Source organism: Adiantum capillus-veneris, chromosome 18 (assembly GCF_014529385.1).
Source record: "Adiantum capillus-veneris isolate H3 chromosome 18, ASM1452938v2, whole genome shotgun sequence".
Taxonomy (NCBI): domain Eukaryota; kingdom Viridiplantae; phylum Streptophyta; class Polypodiopsida; order Polypodiales; family Pteridaceae; genus Adiantum; species Adiantum capillus-veneris.
The window spans coordinates 93,878,546-93,898,671 of NC_140948.1; the positions used below are offsets into that span (position 1 = coordinate 93,878,546).

At 40.6% G+C, this 20,126-nt stretch overlaps 1 pseudogene; it reads left to right on the plus strand.

The window, feature by feature from the left end:
* The first annotated feature begins 357 nt into the window (after positions 1 to 357).
* On the plus strand, positions 358 to 16,251 carry LOC147436038 (uncharacterized; annotated as a pseudogene).
* Positions 16,252 to 20,126: the final 3,875 nt, after the last annotated feature.

Genomic DNA, 20,126 nt, shown 5'->3' on the forward strand with positions numbered 1-20,126 from the left:
GAGATTTGGGTCATACTATGATCACATTGTTAAGGCTTAAACTTTGAGATCTTCCATCCTTCCTGCCCATCAAATTATCAACTCCCCCAACCCCTTTAGAGAACTCTCATCCCCTCAACTTTTGCATTTGTCCCCATTAACACCATACCTCCCTATCGTATACATTCTCTAACAAATCCACCTCCTCTCCACATCGATCGAGCAATTCCCTCCTATCCCATCCATAACTCTTGCACAACACGATAAGCTATAGTTTTGGAGTCTTCCTAAAGCCAGTATTGCATTGTCTTGCTTTGAAGGGTTCACTGATGTGTGGTATCTCAAGCTACCTCTTGCTACCATCCTTTTTAACCAAAGATGAGTCTTATTCCTGAAGGTCATGAAGAGATTTTAGAGGAGAGCCCAAGTGAGAAGCTCTTGGTTGCTATCATGGATGGTGGTGACATGGAAGTGTACTCAAAGGCATATGAAATAATCAATCCTTTGTTTGATCTTGCAATTATGCTAGAAAAATTGAAGGACATTCTATTAGAGGAAGTCAAAGAGTTTGAAGAGACAATTGAGGGTAAGTTTTTGGTATTGGATGGCAAGACCTATTGTCATCTAGCTGAATTTACTACCAATTCAATTGAGAAATGCAAAGTAACAACGAGATTAGGAATATTTTCCAAGAAGACTTCTTTTGTCTGCCCATCGACCATTTCTTGTCCTATCCATTCAAAGCCTTGCAACCTTGTTCCAAAATAATTTGCCTTTATTTTCTTTTTTTCCCTTAAAGTTGATATGCAAGGCAAAGGTGATGAAGTAAAAGATACAAACAAAGAGGGAATAAATACAAATGTTTCCATAGTCCTCCATCTTGAAAAAAGTGAAGTTCTAGAGGAGTAGGAAATTAATATTGTAGATGAGGAGCAAGAGAGTTAAAATTTTTGTTGCTCAATTTAGAGCTACTACTGTCATTGATGAGCCCAAAGAGGAGGTAGAGTTATCTAAGGCCTCCCTTACTATTCCAAGAGTTCCTACTCTTATATCAATAGAAAAGAGTATATCCCTCTACCATATTCAATGTCTGCATAAATCAAGGAGGACTACTATATTGCAACCATTTTTGAAGTTTTTGAAGTGGCCAAATACTTCATTGATATAGAAGCAAAGTCAAAAAAGAAGTTTTTGTAACTTGATCTACCGACATCCGATAACTTATTTCTTCCTATTCCTGATGCACTTCCTCTATGCATGAAAAGAGTGGAAGAAGAGAAACCTTCTCTTGAAGATAAGGATTTTGAGAAGAAGCTTGTTGAGCTTGGTATCCAATCTTTTGGTAGAGACTTTAAGTTAAAGGAAGCTGAAAAGGACATTGACAAAAGAGAGATGACTGGATCATGCAATCCCCTTCATGAAAAAGTCATTACCGAGGATGACTTGCAAAAGGTAGATTCAATTTCATCTTGATCTCCCTTCCTATAATCTTCCTTTTTTTTCAAGTTTGTTTCGATTAATCATTACTTACTTTTTTTGCAAATTGAACTCCTTGACAAGGACAATTTTCTTGGGAGAGCTAACGGCTTGAGAGGGAAAGCAACAGAGGGCACTTCCAGAAGGGATCCCTCCTCTCTCATGCAATATATACCTACATTGGATAGTGCCACCTTTGTGCTTTTCACATGCAGTATTCTAAAGATCTTGAGTTGCCAATCTTTTCCCTAAAGATATTGTCATGATTTTTGGGTTACACTCCCCTTAAAATAAATGAAAAAAAGATCATGCTACTTAAAAGAGTTGTAGCACTTAGAATATTTAGGTATGCTGCAGGATTCAATGCGTCAAGAGAGAGATATTTTCTTTGCTACTCTAGTTATGCAGCAACAACTGAGGAGACAAACGTCAACCTTGTTGGGGGCTATAGAAGAAGAAAGTTTTTGAGATATAGGCGTGACATGCCTAGTGATACCAAAAGAATAAAAAACTGAAGTAAAATTGACAAAATTTTACGTAAAATATATTTTTTGAATCTGGATCTTTTTAGAAAGACTCGGTACAAAGTTTCAAAGTGAAGAATTAGTCTCTGTTTGTGGTTGAGCATCATGGTTGTTTGATCTCATCTGTTGTAATTGCCTCCTATAGAACCAATTGAATAATTTCTTTAGTGCATTGATCCTTCTTTGTCCCCCTCCCTTTCTTGTACATCTGAAAAATGAAGTCCTTGATTGATAGTGAGATTTTGCCATTCCTTGAGTATTCCATGTTGCAAGGGGTCCTTTTTTTGCAAAATATGGTCCATATAGGTAGAGAATATGCTAAAAAAATTTAAAATAATGTTAGTTGAACTCATAGGACACAATGTAAAAAACTATCTAGACTTTAAGAAGTGATTGAATACTCACTTAGTAATATGTGATGTCTTTTTCTCCTCAATCATCTGTGATAGCAGTTATTAAACGATTTATTGCCTTCTTGAAATCATCTACATAAGTAATAGATAACTTGTTGTCATAATAATCAATATCTAATTCTCCTAAATGATTTTCTCATGTTAAATTGATCATTTAATATGGGGAAGTGCCAGGGGAGAAAAAGCTAGAATATTGGTTAAGCTAGTAGACCGGCCACAGTAGGGATACAAAGGAGGGAAAATAGGGATCCAAAGGGGGGGCCATCTTCAAAAGAGCCATGTGCAACAATGGGCTAAAAAGACCCTAAGGTTCAGCCCATTAAGACTTCCAAAATGCTAACGTTCCAAAATTCAAAGGTTGTGTCCAAAGGTCAACCATGGGGGAATTGGATGCTTTGTGTGTGCCAAAAACGTCTTTACACATCCCTACATAGGGGGGGGCAAGCCTAGCTTGTAGGGGATGAGAGAGAAAGCCACACACACACACAATCTCCCTTTACACAAAGGGAATGAGGGACACGTGTCAGCTCCCTAGGCTAGATGCCCACAAGGTGTATCCAATTCTTATTGGATGGCCTTGGAGGTGGACCAATGAGAATTAGGCTAGAGTAAATCTAGTTTAATTAATTAAAAAAAATTTAATAAAAGATCAAATCCGGTCCTCAACTGTTGTCAATAGCTTAATTTCTCTCTCTTTTGAAAGTATTGTTCATGCTATCTAACTAGGTGTTATGCTTTTTGTTGCTCTCTCCACCCAAGCACTCTTGTAATTCTCATTAGGAATCTATTCTAATGAAATGCCCACTATGTTCATGCTAATTTCCTCTACACACAAGTTTTTAGGCCATTAAATGTTACATTGGTATCAGAGCACAAGGTTTCTCTTTTCTTGCTCAAGAAGGGAGGTCCTCAAGCTAGCTATAAATGGTTGGTATTATTAATTGCCTGTGAGTAAGTAGAATAGGGATTTTTCAGCCTTGCAGTGCGCCTGCCTTTGTGCAGTTAATGGGGTATCACCGTCGAGAGCTATGGTCTTAATAGTGGAGTCCTACAGGGCTTGCCTATGGCTTAACCACTATTGAGCTATTAGAAGCTTGACAGGAGCCGGTGCTGTTTTGGTGTTGAATGACCCTCTCTTCTATTCCTTGCAATTAATGGTATTCGAGCCACGGGTACAGTAGCTTGAGTTCTTTTTCTAAAGGGGTAAAGAGGAGTAGTAACTAGGGCTTGAAGTGCCAAAGTACACCTAAAAAGTTTACACCTAAAAGTTGTTAGAATGGCTTACAATAGTAAAGAGAGTGAAATTAATGTTGATAACTTTGATTTTGCTAATGAGCAACCTACTAATGATGCTCCGATGCTTGTTAACTATCTTGTTTCTAGGCTTCAAGAAGCCATGGGCAATCCATCTCTTCAAAGTGAAGTGCAACGGCAAATCCGTGCTCACGAGATTCTCCAAGCTCACCACCATGACAAGAGAACACCTAGGAATCCTCCTTGTGAGACTCCCAAAAGAGGTCTCTCTCCGATTCGGGAAGAAGAAGAGAATCCATACGAAGGGCTCGAGATTTTATTTCTTGATGATGCATCTCCTTCCCAAAGGAGAACTCAAGAGCCTCCACCGAAGGAACGAGAAAGAAGTGAGTCTCCCGCCACCTTGGTGGAGATGGCTCCACAAAGACGGCGGGGTAAACGCTCTCCATTACCACCAAAGCGGAGAAGACCATCGCACCCTTCTCCACACCATAATTCAAAGAGGGATGATAAAAAGCAAGAGAAAAAAAAGGCGAGAAAGAGGACACCTTCTTCTCCATCTTCTTCATCCTCTTCCTCTTATGAAAGTGATGGTGAAGACGACGAAGATCAAGACAAGAAAAAGGCGAGAAAGAGGTCACCCTCTTCTCCACCTTCTTCAAATTCTTTACCTTCTGAAGAAAGTGATGGTGCATTCTTTGAACCATGAAAAAGAAGAGTCCATAGGAAATCCTATGCCGCATGGAAGAGGTCGTCCAAGCTGAAGAAGTTCAAAGAGGGAGGGAAGAGCATCTCTTTCCTTACCTATGATGGCACCTTTGGTGCTACAGACAAAGTCTTGGCCTTTATCCAATAGTTTGATGCGACGTTTCGAGATGAGGGCTTCATGGAGTCCTCTAAGCTACGCCATGTAGCTATGCACTTTCAAAAGTCCGCCAGACAATGGTGGTCTAGCCTACGAGCCAACGGTGAAGCTCCGCGAACATGGAAAGCTTTAAGAGCTTCCATTATGAAGCAGTTTTTGGCCACCGATGCCAAAGACAAAGTACTCACCAAATGACGAAGCTTAAAGCTCTCTCCCTATGAATCCATCCACAAATATGTAGACAGGTTTTAGGAGAAATATGAACCTTGCATGGGCCTTGTAAGGAATCCTAATTTTTAGGGATTAAGGCTAATGTTGTGTGGGGTTAAGGGGGCAAGGGCATTGAAGAAGGTAGTTTTGAGTAGGCTTTGATCACCAGATGATCCTTCCATTTGATGCTCTGACTCGAGCTACTAGACAGCTCATCGTCCGTAATATCCTCTAGCATCTTATCAGTCAAGTCTTGGAAATCTTCTTCATCCGTTTGGTCAAGGTATCTTATAGAGATTTCCTCCACTATCTGATGGAACTCGGCAACCCTGTCCTTGTCCAGGGACTTCCCCCTCTGTCTTTGGAGTTAGGCTGACACCCATCATCTGGAATGGAATGATATCATACCCTTCCTCATCACAGAATTTGGTGAGGGTCACCTCGTTTACACAAACATCAAGAGTGGCTAGTATTTGTTGCCATCCAAAAGGTTCAAACATCTCTTCTGGAAAAGGCTCTGGTATGTATGCATCTTGTGCAGTCCTATCAAGAATGCAATTTTCCTTTTTTATACTTCCACATTTCGAAGCTTCTCTTGTCCACTGGTGATCTTTGTTCAGTAGCCAAGACGGTATTCCTCCTTCCTGGTCAGATGTGGAATGCAAGTCTTCTTCTGGGGTTCTTTCTACATCTCTATAGCTATGATCTGTGACACTAATTTTCGTAGTGACATCCTTGTTCCTCAGATAGATATAGTCGTAGCCCTAATCTTGCACCATTTTGAGCTGACGCATGAATGGTCTGCCCAATATGATATCGAAGTTGTTGCTCTCGTCAAAATTCATAATATCAAATGTGTGTTCATATGCAATTACACAAGAGATTACTACAATCTGCTCCAAGATGCCTATGGGTCTTTCCAGATACCCATTTGCCAATTGAAGTTTCATTCTCGTCTTTTTGAGAGTAGTTTTTCCCCATTTTTTCCACATGGCTTTGGTAGCTATGGCTATTCCAGCCCCGGTATCCAAGATTGCTATCAACTTAGTCTCTTTGTACTCCATCGGTAGGGTATGATTTCCTTCTTCACCTTCACAATAATCCCCTACCTTGTTTACTGGTACTGGCTCATGCTTAGTTTGTTTAGAGGGTTTTGTCTTTAGTGTGTTTGGAGAAGCCTTGGGTGAAGGAATTACCAGCCCAAATTTTTCCAAATTTTTCCCGACCTCATCCAAAGATGCGGTCTGATATGCAGTAACTTTGACAGAGTCAATGTACAATGGATAGGGGATGACATCAGCTCATGAAGAATTTTAGTATCCATCATCTTAGGATTAGCTTTCCATTGAGATGGGACTTTCCTTACCTCCGATCAAGTTTCAGGGTTACCAATAAATGAAGGTAAAGTCTTCAATGACTGCGGTTTACTGTCTTCCAATATTCTTGTGCTTGCATCACCATACAATGATCTGATGTCATTTGGGTAGAGCTCATGCTCCAGGTGGATTTTTGGGATAAGAGCTGACACAAGTGTGGCACTTCCATCTTTTCTATTCCTAATATTTTCCCATAGCTCTTGAGGTCATTGTTCTTCTACCTCCGGAATTGGCAGTGGTACTTGAGAATATGTTCCATTTGTTGTATTGGCTACCACCTCTCATATACAATGGTGTTTCGTCTACAGTATTTGGTAGGTTATTATTTTCAATTCCCCGCCCCTCTAACTCCTGAATATTTTCTCGGATTAGTACCTCGATTTTTGGAGCCATGGGAATTGATGGTTCCATATGCGCTTGAGCGGCTTGGATGAGCTCCTTAAACATCTTTAGCCTCTCTTTCTCATAGCCTGGATGAGGGTACTTTAACCACTTATCCTCTTGGGTTTGGTTAGGCTTTAGCCTTGCGTCGTAAGCTTTTAGAATTGCGTCCAAAGGTTCAAACACCTTGTCTACCAAGACCGACCCTCCTGATGGTAGATCCAATGGTTTTTTTATCTCGTTGTTGCTCTCAAGGTCTCTTTACCTTTGAAGTTGTTCCTCTGTTTTTAGCAATTTGGTTTCCAATGCCGTTTTTTCCTTTTTCTCTTTTGGCTTTCATCATGTTTCGTTTTTCCTTCCAGGATTTCCTAGGGGTTTGGACAGACAAGTTTTCTATCTCTTTTTGGCTGGTTGGGATGTTCCTTGCTGCCTCATGTACTTGAGCTCTAATGACCGCGTTTATCGGAATATTTGGTTCTGTTTTTGATCCACTTGAGCTTGGCACAATCCCCACTTTGTTCATGGTTGCTTTTCCTTTGTTTTTGGGGTTTTTTGGACAGTCTGGAATGAGATGGTCGGTCGTGCATCCGTCACAGAATCCAAAAAGTTTCACCCGTTCTCCTTTGTTTGGATAAACTATAGCCCAATGATCACCCCCACATTCATAGCATGGTCCTACAGGTGGTGGAGAAGCTTATGGAGCTCCCATCGGTTGTCCTGTTCTAGAAGGGTAGCCTCTAGGTTTGTAGCCCTGATTTTCCATGAACATGAGCATATTCTCATCGATCAAATAATGGTTTTTAGTTGGTTGTGCTATGTATGATGGCTCGGACATCTCTTCCGGAATTATCCATGGATTATTCCCTTTGGAGCATATGAATTCCCATCAAATCCCCTCTCATAATTATTGTCTAAATCTTCTCGGTATGAGACTACTTAGACCATACTTTGATCAAAAGGTGGTTCTATGGGCTGAGAAATCCTTACCATAGCCCTATTTTCCTAGGGTAAGGGAGGTTGATGACCCAACATAGGTTGAGCTTTTTCCTGGCCGAAGATTTCATTATTCGGCCCTACTTGGCACCTTGGAGGGGGCGGAAGTTTTTGTCCTCCATGTGGTCTGTATTGTCTCTTGCTAACATAGTTCCGATTATAGAAACATTCATGAGTTTCATGGTTTGTCCATTTTATTCTGTAGCACACCATTTCAATATTCACTGTGTGTTTACTCCTAGCCTTTGTTGAAGGTTGCACCACTGGGTTGGATGATCTCCTCCACAAGTATCACATTTTTGAGTGGGCGATTGTCGTGTGTTTGGGTTCGTTATGTTCCCTTGGTTTATCCTCCTGATCACTTCCTCAATCATTTGATCAACCTCCCAATTTTTTCATGGACTCACTAGTGATTGAAGAGGGGATACTCATCCCTTGGTCTGTGTCTTCAGTCACCTCCCCATATGCCTTGCAATTATCTACAATATACAACACCTCTTTTGTGACTTGCTCAAAAGTTACACATGCCTTCAAGTACAAGTCCCTTTCGAGCGTGTCATTTTGCAATCCCTCTATGAAAGGACCGGTAGTCTTTCATCCTAAGGTAGTTCTTGAGTAGGGCATCTTTCTATGTACTGCTTTAAAGGAAGGGATGCTTCCTTCACTTTCCCGTTTTTGTTTTGCCTAAATGCATAGATCTGGGAGACACTGTTATGCTTGATCCCCCTTTTTAAGAATTCTTCAGCGAATTCTCGGAGAAGTTGCTCAATACTTGGGAATTCCATGTTGTTTAATGGTTGGAACTAAGTCAAGGTAGTACCTTCCAATGTCAACCCAAATCCTTCTATTGAGTGTGGAAATTAGGTACTTGTTCCACTCTCAACACTTGTTTGAAGATTGAAACATGGGCATACGGATCTTTAGATCCATTATACTTTTTGGGTACGCATTTTGCCACCTGAGATGGTCGCATACGTCTGGCCTCTGCAACCATCTAACAACTCCTGGTCCGTCACCTGGTGTGGCTTCTTTAGGTTCATAATCTCCTCTTGGTACTAACAGTGGTATCCTATCCGCTATACGTTCACCAAGTCGATCTCATGTAATAGTCGGAGGGATTCCAGTGGTGTAAGTGATGTCAGGAACAGTACTGCCCCTATGTGTGTCCATAAGAATCCTCCACTTGGTTCTCAAGGGGCTCACGGGTATAGTCTCAGGTCTGGTGTGAGTAGTCATGGTTTTTACCTCTTTTGGATCTACATAGTATTGGTGGAGTCGTCCTCCAAAATATGTATATCTCTCTAATTCCTTACGATCCATTGGAGAGTAATTTTGGCCATACTTGTCCATTATGACCATCTGAATACTTCTACCTTCCGTGTACGTGTAAACATACAAGTTTTTTTGGTCTTTCAATTCTTTGATGCGGGGCTCGTCACATATGTATAGAGTGTTTGTTCTCCATTATTGAACTTATAAAGCCCCACATATTGGTTGTCTGTGTTAAGGCGATCTGTCTCATTGGTGCGCCTAAGTACCGCATTTTGTTTCTCCATTTTGGGTGGTTCATCGGCCAGCTCATTATCTACCTTGTTCTTGGTGCCGGTCATTCCCCATTTATCCACAATAAAAGAGTTATGAACCACGAGGTACATTATTCCCTCTAGGTCAAAATATCTATCCCCGTCATAATCAACATCTACAAGGTCTCTGAACTTTTTCAGCTTATTTTTCAACTTAACAACATAGAGGTCCATTCCATCCTTATAGATTTTGGCCTTAAGCACATTTTAAAATTGAAACTTCAAATAGAACCATTTTACACCAGGTGCAGGCTGAGAAGGACCTGCACCCATCGAAGATGTTCCCTTAGGGTTTGACTTGTTAGAATCTTCAATCATGAGGCTGTCTGATCTCTCAGACAAAGTGTAAGAGAAACTCTCCTCTAAAATGGGTTCCAAAGGCGGCAGTGGTCTCTGATTCACACTTTCTTCCGTCGAGTGATTACTCCCTTGATCAAAGATGCTAGGATTCCTATTCTGGTACAATCATCCTAATCGAAAATTCATGAAGAATTGGTAATACAAAATCCAAACCGAGTTACCTTATTAAATAGTTTGAATTTCCCGTTTGATCTTGCTTGCTGGGTAGTATCTTCTAGTACCTGCAACCTGTCAAGAATTTGCTTGATAGCTGTGAGCGTATAGCCGTTCTTGTTAGTTCTTGCCTTTAATCGACAAAACTTAGCTGGGTTTTTTCAGTAGCACACAATTCCTTACACATCCTCAACAATTTGGGTCCAATTTCAATTCTGAAAGAAGCACCAGGTTACTATGGACTAGCTCTTTGTATGTTAAGCTTTTGTCTCTGTTCTAACTCAGAGGTACATGGATCGCGATCCATGTTCCGAAGCCAAATGAACTTTTGTTGCTATCATCATATTAAACATGATTAAGAGGTCTTATGGTACCAATGTTTTTAGAAATGAACCTCTGGATTGGAGGCTAAGTTGAGTTTGTCACTTTGCTTGAGCTTCTATCAGTTCTGAGCTGTCGGATGGTTTCTTGCACCTAAATTCAACTCTGGAAGGACCACTAGACACTCTGTGATGCCCTCTAGCTATGGTGTCAGTTTGGTGTCAAATTGTGTCAGGGGAACATGGATCATGATCCATGTTCCTTTGTGTCAAAATACACTGAAATTTGTCCCACAGCTAGTCCTTGGCCTAGTGATTTGGCTATATGGTTTTTGAATGTTTTAAAGCTTTTTAGGACAAACAAAAGTCATTTTTAGGGTTTATTTCAGTGGTTTCCCCCTTGATCTGATTTTTTCCCCCTTTTGCCCTCTGTTTGAAATTTTTTGATAAGGGTCCTTTGGGAGAAAGTGTTTCAATTGTTATCACTTCCCTGCTTGCCTATTATCAGCTCAAAATTCCAAAAAGGTACATGGATCGCGATCCATGTTTGGCAAGATTTTGGACTGACACTTTGTGAGCTGATCACACAAGGTATGGTGATGCTTTTTCCCAAGTCTTTTTGGATTTGACCAGCTTTTTCCGAGTGAAAAGCAAGATTTTGTGTCTGTTTTGCGTTTTTTGCAAGCAACTCGTTTTTTGGTATTTTGACCAAATTTTTTCACTTTTTGTCTATGGCTCCTTTTGGAGACGTTGTTCAACTAGTAATCAGGAGTACACTGATCAAATCTTATTGTCAGATGTCTACTTGGAACATGGATGGTGATCCATGTTGGGAAGCATCTGTACATGAAATTTGGTTATGTTGATTCCCTTCTTCTAGCTGATCCCAATTCTCATCCTTTTTTGAATTTGGACAAGTAAAAGCTTAGTTTTTCCTTGTTTTTCCCTTTTTCAAGGTTTTGCTCTGCTCACCCCAATCTTTTGATTTTTTTGATCTTTTAGCACTCTATCTCTGACCAAACTCAAGGTTCTGATGCCTGAGAACCTGTTCTAAGCAAAGAAAATAGTTTTAGCACATTTTGCCAAAAAGGTACACGGATCGCGATCCATGTTGGACAGGCAATTGGAAAGTTTTTAGCACAGTCTTTTTCAGCAAGTGTTTTTATCCCCTTCTTGAAAGTTTTGTTGGGTTTGGTCTAGTTTTGAAGCTCTGACCATCACTTCTTCAACTTTTTAGAGTTATGGTCTTCAACACCAAAATAAGGTTTTTGACAGTTTTTCCCTCGATCCTTTTGGCCCCAAATGATGGTGTAATTTGTTTCCTAACCTACTCCTATAAACTGAAATGAATTTGCAAAGATAACTGAACTTAAAATTACAAAAATAACAACAAAGTGTGTGGTGGAATAGCACTTTCCAAGCATGTGAAAAATCAAAGAACAAAATACTATCTTGTACTTCACTCACAACTTCCTTTGCTCTTAAGGAATAGCACTGGCTAGTCTCGGACTCCAGTCTCTACCAAGCACTAAACCTACGTCTAGATGCTTCACTGTCTATGTGTAAGCGGAACGGGTATCAAAAGCTCAAAGGGAAATTTTTGTTTTTGTACATTGAGTCACTCACCACCTAAGGATCGGTTTCCCCGGCAACGACGCCAATGTTAGCGGGTTGCCGCGATAGACATCTGTAACATAGCTCTTTTGTACTAACATAATGACAATATGCAAGGAAGCGACTCGGGATGGGGTACGGAGACTTAATGAGAGTGTCAATCTCACCAAATTGAACTCAGGGGCTACTCGTTCTACGACAAAAGCAAATCAACCACTTCCTAGTTAGACAATCAGTATGCGTCCAATCTCACACCAATCTAGATCATCATGCCTTTTCAGCATCCAAACAAATCCGAAACGCCGTGAAACTTAAGGAGAGGTATCACAACACTTAAGGGATCAATCCTACCAAGTTTTGCCACCATCTGGGAAGGTACATAAATCACGATCCATCACAAAAAATGTGCAGAAAATTGAAATAGAAGTACTTGGAAAGGTCCTCCTTCAACATAGAAACATTTATCCATGGTCAAAACATAAAAAACAACCATTTTAACCTCCAGATCAATGCATTTAGCTCACAAACAATGTGTCTCAAACCACAACAGAATTGAAAATGATCACACTAAAATTGTAGGGCAAGAGACAAGGAACGCAATGTGCTATTCGAAAACGAATTCTGATTACCAGTTCAGGAGAAAAGAAGATTACAATTTGTAGTAGTAAAAGGCCTCCACAGTGCACGTTTTTTAATTCTTCCGGCTAATGATAAATCTCCCCTCAAAACTAAGGGTTATGACTTTAAAAGTTAAGGGGACTTTCCCACGATCATTCCCGGGGGATTCACTATTTGTAATGGGGGGATGTCACCTGTGTGCATCAAAATTAGGGAAACCCCCCTACGTACGGTATCTTACATGCTAACCTACCCCCCTACATACGAACAAGATACGGACGTTCTTGCAATGAGTCATCCCCCCTCATACGGATTTCGTACAGAATGTAATGACCCGCTATTTTTTGTATGCTAATAACATAACAATTTAGAAGCATAGGCTTTTGCAAAAATACATGTTGAAGTGCAAATGAACAAAAATATAGATTGTAGTGTGTTGTGATTTGCAATAGATGTTAAGAGAACAAACCATGAAAAGAAACAAATATAATGAATACTAAATTAAAATAAACCAATCGATTTTCAATGTAATTTGTCAAAAGACGGACATCATTTCCCTTGTAAACTGATACAAATATCAGTCTCAAAAGAAATGATACTAGCCACCTGCTCAGTAGGCTTCCCACATGGGATTTAAGACACACATATGAAATGGATTGTTCTCTAAATAACAAATAATGGTATGCTCATAATAAACAACCATGGATCAGTCTATGCATGTTTCTCTTGACGGTTGTAGCAAATGTTCTCTATCTAGATAACATTGCAAGAGTTTTTAAATATCATCATTACAATCAAAATCTATGCTAGCAAGCAACATTTTTTATAGAAGAGGCTCCAAAGGAACCTCAATAATCTTCATTATCAACTTACCCTAGAATAGTGCAACAAGCAATGGCAACCCCTAGCATTCTCTGATTGTTGGCTAGGCTAGGAGGCAAGGAAGATGTATCTTGATGTTATACTGAATAGCATGTGAAAACACCACCACAGGCTTGATATTCAACATATCAATCTCTCATTATTGTTGGTATCATCATGAGAAAATATTGAGTCCAAGAGAGTAAGCAACTGCAACATGCAACTACAGTACACTTCCTAGCTAGTCAAAGATGAAATTGATGTACCCAAAAGATTGCATTGTTGCTACTAGTATAAAAGGAAATGATAGTATCACATTGAATATAGACTAGGAAACTACCATTGCCTCTCCCTTAGTGGGTAGTGTAGTCATATCCACATGTGTACTTTGTTGCTTTTGAGCTTCAATCAAGGCGCGATCTTTCTTAGACTGCAATGTGCATAGATTCACATTATGAGTCTCTAGAGAAATGTTGTAACTCGTGACTTGTAAACAATAGTCAAAACGTGGAGATTGAATAAAGAGACTGAGAGTCTAAGGGTCCAAGAGAGGTAGTGGATGGCTACTTGACTACAAGAAAGGATCTTTCTTTGTCATTGTGGATGTACTAGTACTCCAGTGCCCACAATCTCTCTCTCTCTCTCTCTCTCTCTCTCTCTCTCTCTCTCTTTTCACAAACCACACATCCAATCTGCTACAAGCTCCAATTGTTCCTCCTAGTCTCATAAAGCCCTCCCCCCTCATCCATGATCCACCTTTCCCTACCAACTTTTAGGAGATTTTTCATTGAGCGTATAAGGATCCCTTATAATAGTCAATAAACATTTACTCATTTAAATAGACTTAGATATATCAAAACGTGATAAGGAGTATGGACCCTTGTCATCTTTACAATATCTTTGCTAAGACTCTTGTCTCTTCCTTCTTTTAATCTTTTGGTGTGCCTTAAAAACTACAAGTGATGAGAAGCTCATGCTTCTTGCTTCCAATTGTTATTATTTGACAAGAGAGATAAAGAAAGGCCCCGAGGATGCAAAAGACACACAGGTGAGAGAGAGAGAGAGATAGAGAGACTTTGTGCGTGTGAGGGGAGAGATGGACATTGACGATCGATGATGAAGACCCGTTCCCCTCCCTCTTTTGGAGTTTCCAACATGGCCCGCAATAGAGCCAAGTTATGAGACTCAGACAAATTAAAAGACATTAACGATTAGTAACAATTAAAATTTTAAAAAAATAACGGCAATTTTTTCATGTCCATGATGATGAGGGGAATGCCCATTTTCCAGTGCCAGGTTTGAAGCTTCGTTTTGTTTGGGTCCTTGTCTATTCGTACGCTTATATTTTCAAAAGCAAACTACCCTTAATTTCACTATAGCTAGTATGTGCTAATGATTCTAAGACAATTTTTTGAATTGGAATCTCACTGGATACTCCTCTTTGTGATGAAATGGAAAAGGCAAAGAAGGGGCAAGTGTCATGCGAGGTAGGGCAACCAGGTAGGTGCAGGGGACGGATGGCGAGTGCAAGACAAGTGCCAAGGCTGATGTTGCACCGAGGCAAGGGATGAGAAAATGGTTTTTTTTATATGTAATTAATCACAACAGTTGCAGCGAACTACATCCGTGCAAGCGGCTCAGGGAGAATATTTTGCTCACAGACAGAAGGCCATGAGCTCGATCGATGGGCCTTTGTATGTCTATTTTAATCCTAAATCGCAAGAGTAATGACAGCTACAAATGGAATCCGTGGAAGATTCTAGCTAATAGTAATGGAAATGAGCCAATATGTATAAGCGCTATCATGCAAGAGAAAATAAACCTTATACTTTGTGCAATCATGAGTCTTACTTTTCTCTTCCTCCAACTTCTCTAGAAATCAAAGAGTTTTGAATAGTTTCTCTTTAAAGAGTTTAATAACATCTAAGTTTCAGATTAATTGTAATGATTTTTAGTTTCAATCGATGGCTTTTTTAACATGTCCAAGCTTCTTCCTAAACTAGCTAGGTTGGAGGGTCATCTTGATGGAAACCGGCTAAATTTGGAGGATTTTGGTGTAAAAACCAATAAAATTATGACAAAGTGGTATAGTGCATGTAAATCTTAGAATGTAGAATCAATGGTCAAGGAGGGAAAGGAGCCTACCTCATTGCAAAAGACTACAAGATCCCCTTGCTCAACACGCTCAGTAGAAGCTCTATATTGTTGAGGAAGAAGGCCATGGCCTCTTTTGTAAGTCTACATCATCTCTTTTGCAGTACATCTCTTGTAGCATCATTTATTTGTTAGAGGGAACAAGAGAAAAAAATAAAAACAAACCCCCCACACATGTTTCTACCATTAACCTTCTTTGCAATCACACAAGGTGGTGACACTTCCATAAAAATACTTACCAAAAACCTGCTTGCCTAGAGGATTTTCTGTGAACACCTAGAGGTTGCCAAACGAAGTAAGCGCTCAAGATTATTTCCAACATGGTGGTGTTGATGTGCAGAGTAGTCCTCCGACAATGCTAACACCCAAAAACAATGCTGGAAACAACTATCACAACCAGCTCTCATCAAGTATTTATAGTTGCAATGAAGGTGGAGCTTCAGGCAGGAAGAAAGCAACATTCTTGCTTTTGGGAAAACCATTGATGCATCTCCATCATTCAGCCCTCAGTAGCCGCAAGTCTCATCAGATAGCTCGAGGCACAAGGCATTCTCTGACTGGTTCAAATTGGAAGTCTGTGATGATGTGCATAGGTTTTTTGTTGAGCAGGGAACTCTCTCTCATCCTTTCAAGGTGACATCATAACTACTCGACCATCAAGATTTAAATGTTACTGGAACCATTGAGGCTGGGAACTTGAAATGGCCTAGACAACAAGCAAGCTATCTAGACAGAAGCGCTCTAGATAATGGCACCATTGCAAAGTGTTCAGTGAGAGTGATGATGTTGGAAGGAATGTAGACTTTTCAAGATTTCTTTCGTATAAACAGCTCTACGAAGCTCTAGAGAACATGTTTGGTGCTCAAAAGTCAGATTTCCTGAATCGCGCCATATGTGTAGATTCTGTGGGTTTTTCCATACCTATAAGCGATGAGCCTTACTGGTGAGTGAGTTTACTACCTTCTTCGAGCATTTTCCGACCTTTCAAATTAGAAGGAAAAATTTGTTTTAACCCTTCAATGCTTTTTGCAGGGATTTCATGCAGAGGGCAAAAAGATTGAAAATCCTCACAAAATCTACCAGTGAGACCTCTACACAGGATTTCATGAACACCTAGAGGTTGCCATAACCCTGCCTGAACTGCCACCTCAACTAGAATCACCCTCAAGATGGGAAAAGCAAAGCATTACATTGGCTGATAAGGGAGCAACCCTCAATTACCAGATCAAGAGACATAACAACAACACATAACCGGGCATAAAGGGACCCTTACCCTATGTACCACCAATGCAGAGAGATGATGAACCCACTGACAGAGAAGGAAGAAGGCAGTATATTGGGGGAGCCGTAAGCTGCATCACCAATTGTGGCTCCTTTCAACACATCCACCCTGGGCGGAGCCAAGCTCTAGCTAGAGAAGTAACACCATAGACTATTATAGGTGAGCCTAGCGCCATCTTCAAGAACCAGGAGAAAATATGTAAGACTGCCCCACAAAATGGAGAACCGCTTCCACGAGATTTCCACTCCTCCTTGTGCATCTGCACCCAACCGCTTCTGCACTTCACCGCAAACCAGGGCCTCCATTTGCCCCCAAAAATGAGAAGAGGAGGACGACTGCCCTCTGTTCCAAATAAAAAGGGAATGGCATGGACAAAGCTAAACCCCCCATGGCTGAACTGCAGGGGCCTTTCCCCCAAAGGCCCACCCAACCCACTCGGGACAAGTCACCATAAGGGGAAACCCTACCAGCAGCTGCAAAGTGTGCAGACACCTTGTTGCAAGGCGAACCCGGGTCTCCTTGCCCCCTTGCACCTCGCAGACTGCACTCTCTCTCTCTCTCTCTAGATTTGCCTAAGGAATGGGCATTCTAAAATTTACTCCTGAGTCTTGGCTCTAGCTCTAGCCTCTCAGGCTCCAGCTCGGTCTTTCTCTTCCTTTCCTTGGAAATTGCAAATGAGCAGCACCCCATCCATTCACTCTTTAATGAGTTGGAAAGTTCAGGCCTTTGGAAATTGGAACTCTAGCGCCCAGGGAACAAGTGACAAAGTCACAAGGCCTGCCAAGTTTAAGGTAAACACCAAATGAGTCTGAGGAGATTTTAGAAAATTAGGTTTTTTCTTGGATTTTTACACTATTTTTCTCTTTTTTAAGGCGGAATTTCTCCTTTTCCCCTTGCCCTTAACCGGCATTTTTGAAATTGAAAATGGCACGATATTAAGGTGAGACACATTTTTCCTGAACATTGAATAGAAGAGCAAGTATATTAGCCAAGTACAACAACCATAACTGATCTCTATTAGTATGGGTATTCAAGTATGTCGTATGTGTGGTCAATTTTGGAAGTGGTTTATTAATGGGTATCTAAGCAGATGCCACCAAATGGAAAATGGGAAGGCTTCACAGAGATAGCGGGGAGCCAGTCAGGTAGACGAAGGGAGAAGAAGACACGTGGGCATGAGCCAGGTAGTAGGGAGAAGGTGTCCCAATTGCAGATAGGAGTCTCAGACGATTCCGTCTCTCTCTCCTTCCTTTCGGAGCATGCAGGGAATGTCTCTCTCTCTCTCTCTCTCTCTCTCTCTCTCTCTCCCCCCCCTTCATATCGTGGGTGCAGGAGAATCTCTTGATCATGCCATTAGTGTTGCTATTGAATTTGCATACAAAGAAGAAGAAGAAGAGAAGAGTGACTTGGATGATTTGCAAGAAGACAAAAATAAATAAAATGAGGGTACAGATGTGGAGACAACGGCTATGCAGATGGTGGTATTGATGATGATGATGTTGAAGAGGCTAATGAGGGTCTGTAATGTCCAAGATATTGATGTCTAGTGGCTATATAGAAGAAGATTAGTCAAGTTTATGGTAGCATCGACCCCAAAAAATCTATAAGCTTGTTGAACAAGTCTTAAAGATGTTAGCTAAGGGAGAGGACAGGGAGGTACCATATTTTCTCATTGGTATAGCTATGTTAGTTTTCTAGTGGAGTAAATTAACTCTTTGAAATACCAAGAACAACACCCTCATGTGAAAGATTATTTAGTTGGTTTGTTAGGGCATGTGTCTTATGGCATAAGTACTTAATATCCCCCCCCTCCCCCCCCTCTTGCGGGGTAGGTCCCCCCCTCCCTTATGCATACGGTACAAGCATGAAATAATGGGGGGCTACCTCTATTGTATACGCTTATGTCTGACATCTAAAAACCCCCCTTTTGTACACTCACGTGATACCATATGGAAATCCATAGTGAATCCCCCGGGCAACCATTCGGCCTCTTACAAGGGTGTAGACTCAGAGAAGTAGAGAGGGTATTGTCTAATTACATCACGGTTACAACTCATCCTAGGCTGAATTACATGTCTTTCTTCAAAAAAATAGAGTGTTTATAGGGTTTGGTGTGCATATGCCTGTATATGCCCGTATAGCTCCCCAAATCAACCCTTATGTTAAACCCATAGTTAGTAGTCTTTTACTTTGTAGTAAAGTGTTTGTAGACTTTTAGGCTATTTTTAGTATTTGTAAGGGAAAAAGAGCTTATGCCTCTTAAAATTAGGATACGAAGTTATCATCGATGTTTGTAACATCTTGACGCGTATGGAATGAAGGAGAAGAAGGGGATTTTCTATTGTGTGATGTTGTTTACTTTGTTTTTCGTTTTTGAACACGATTCAGGTTCTTGAATGTTTCTGAAATTTTGTTCCAATACTGCAAGTTATATTAACATAAGTTTAATGAATTGAATGTGTGTGATTAGTGATTATGTAGTCTTTGTGAGTTCCCATAATCCCAACAACACCTTAGGAAGGAACATTTTCATGAGTGACAAGCATGGGTAGAGATGGCATGGAAAAGGTCAACTCTCTCTCTCTCTCTCTCTCTCTCTCTCTCTCTCTCTCTCTCGTCATCAATACCATCCATTTGTGAAGCCACCTCCTCCGCCTTTGAGAATGCAAGTGCAAAGATCCATGGATGAGGCCCAAATATTGAGATCAAACCGGCTTGCAAAGAGATTAGAAGAGCAAAAGAAAGCTACAGCAACACAGTAAATTTCATCTTCCTCAGACTCAGATGATTCAAGACTAGATAAGAGGCTGCAAAACCTCAAAGAAGATAGAAGAAAAACTTCAAAAGACGGCCTCAAATTGGCTAATGCTGCAAGACAAAGAATACGTAAAATGTTGAAGCATAAATTTGATCATAGAGAAGTGGAATCCAAGCGACAATAGACTACAAATCTGGATTCAATCTTGGATTCTCCTTGCAGCCCACCTACAGAACATGAGGAGATTGTTCTAGAAACAAGAACTACTACAAATGTACTAGAGGGAATAGGGGTGTTGACCCGTGGGTCAATAGCACGACATAACTCAAAAAGGCCTTATTTTTTGAGAGTTATAAAATGTTGCGGATTATGAATTGAAAAATCCTTTGCAATGAGTAGCTAGTCTAATTGCAAAAGCCGGGGTGCAATGGCACTTCCAGATTGTAAATACAAATCCATTTTACCCCTTGAACTTGATTTTAGGTATAACCTATGGTAGCCTTAGTATATAAGGTACCTGGGTCATTTTGTAAAGAGAAAGTTTATCATAATCAAGTTTTAATCTATCGTTGATTGTGCATGAGAGAGACAGAGAGAGAGAGCGTGAGCTTCATCCCGATGCTACTCCTTGCTCATTCATTGCAATAGGCTCAGAGAGAGCTATGCATCAATGCCAAGCAGCATTCCTCACAGAACGAAGCACACACGCTCACCTATCTCTACGAGTTATTTGTTTCCATAAATATATCAAATAATGTTTGTTTTTTGTGTGCAAGTAGTCATTAGAATCGTGGTGACATACGCTACACGTAGGTACTCATAGATTTCAGTTTCAGGCACTTTCAAAATCCAACGCTGTCTTCATACGCGTTTTTTGTAGATGGGTCTAGAGTGAGGGTTTTGAGTGTAGAGGCTTTGAGACAGAAGTATCCTAGTGAGGGGATGGTGTTCC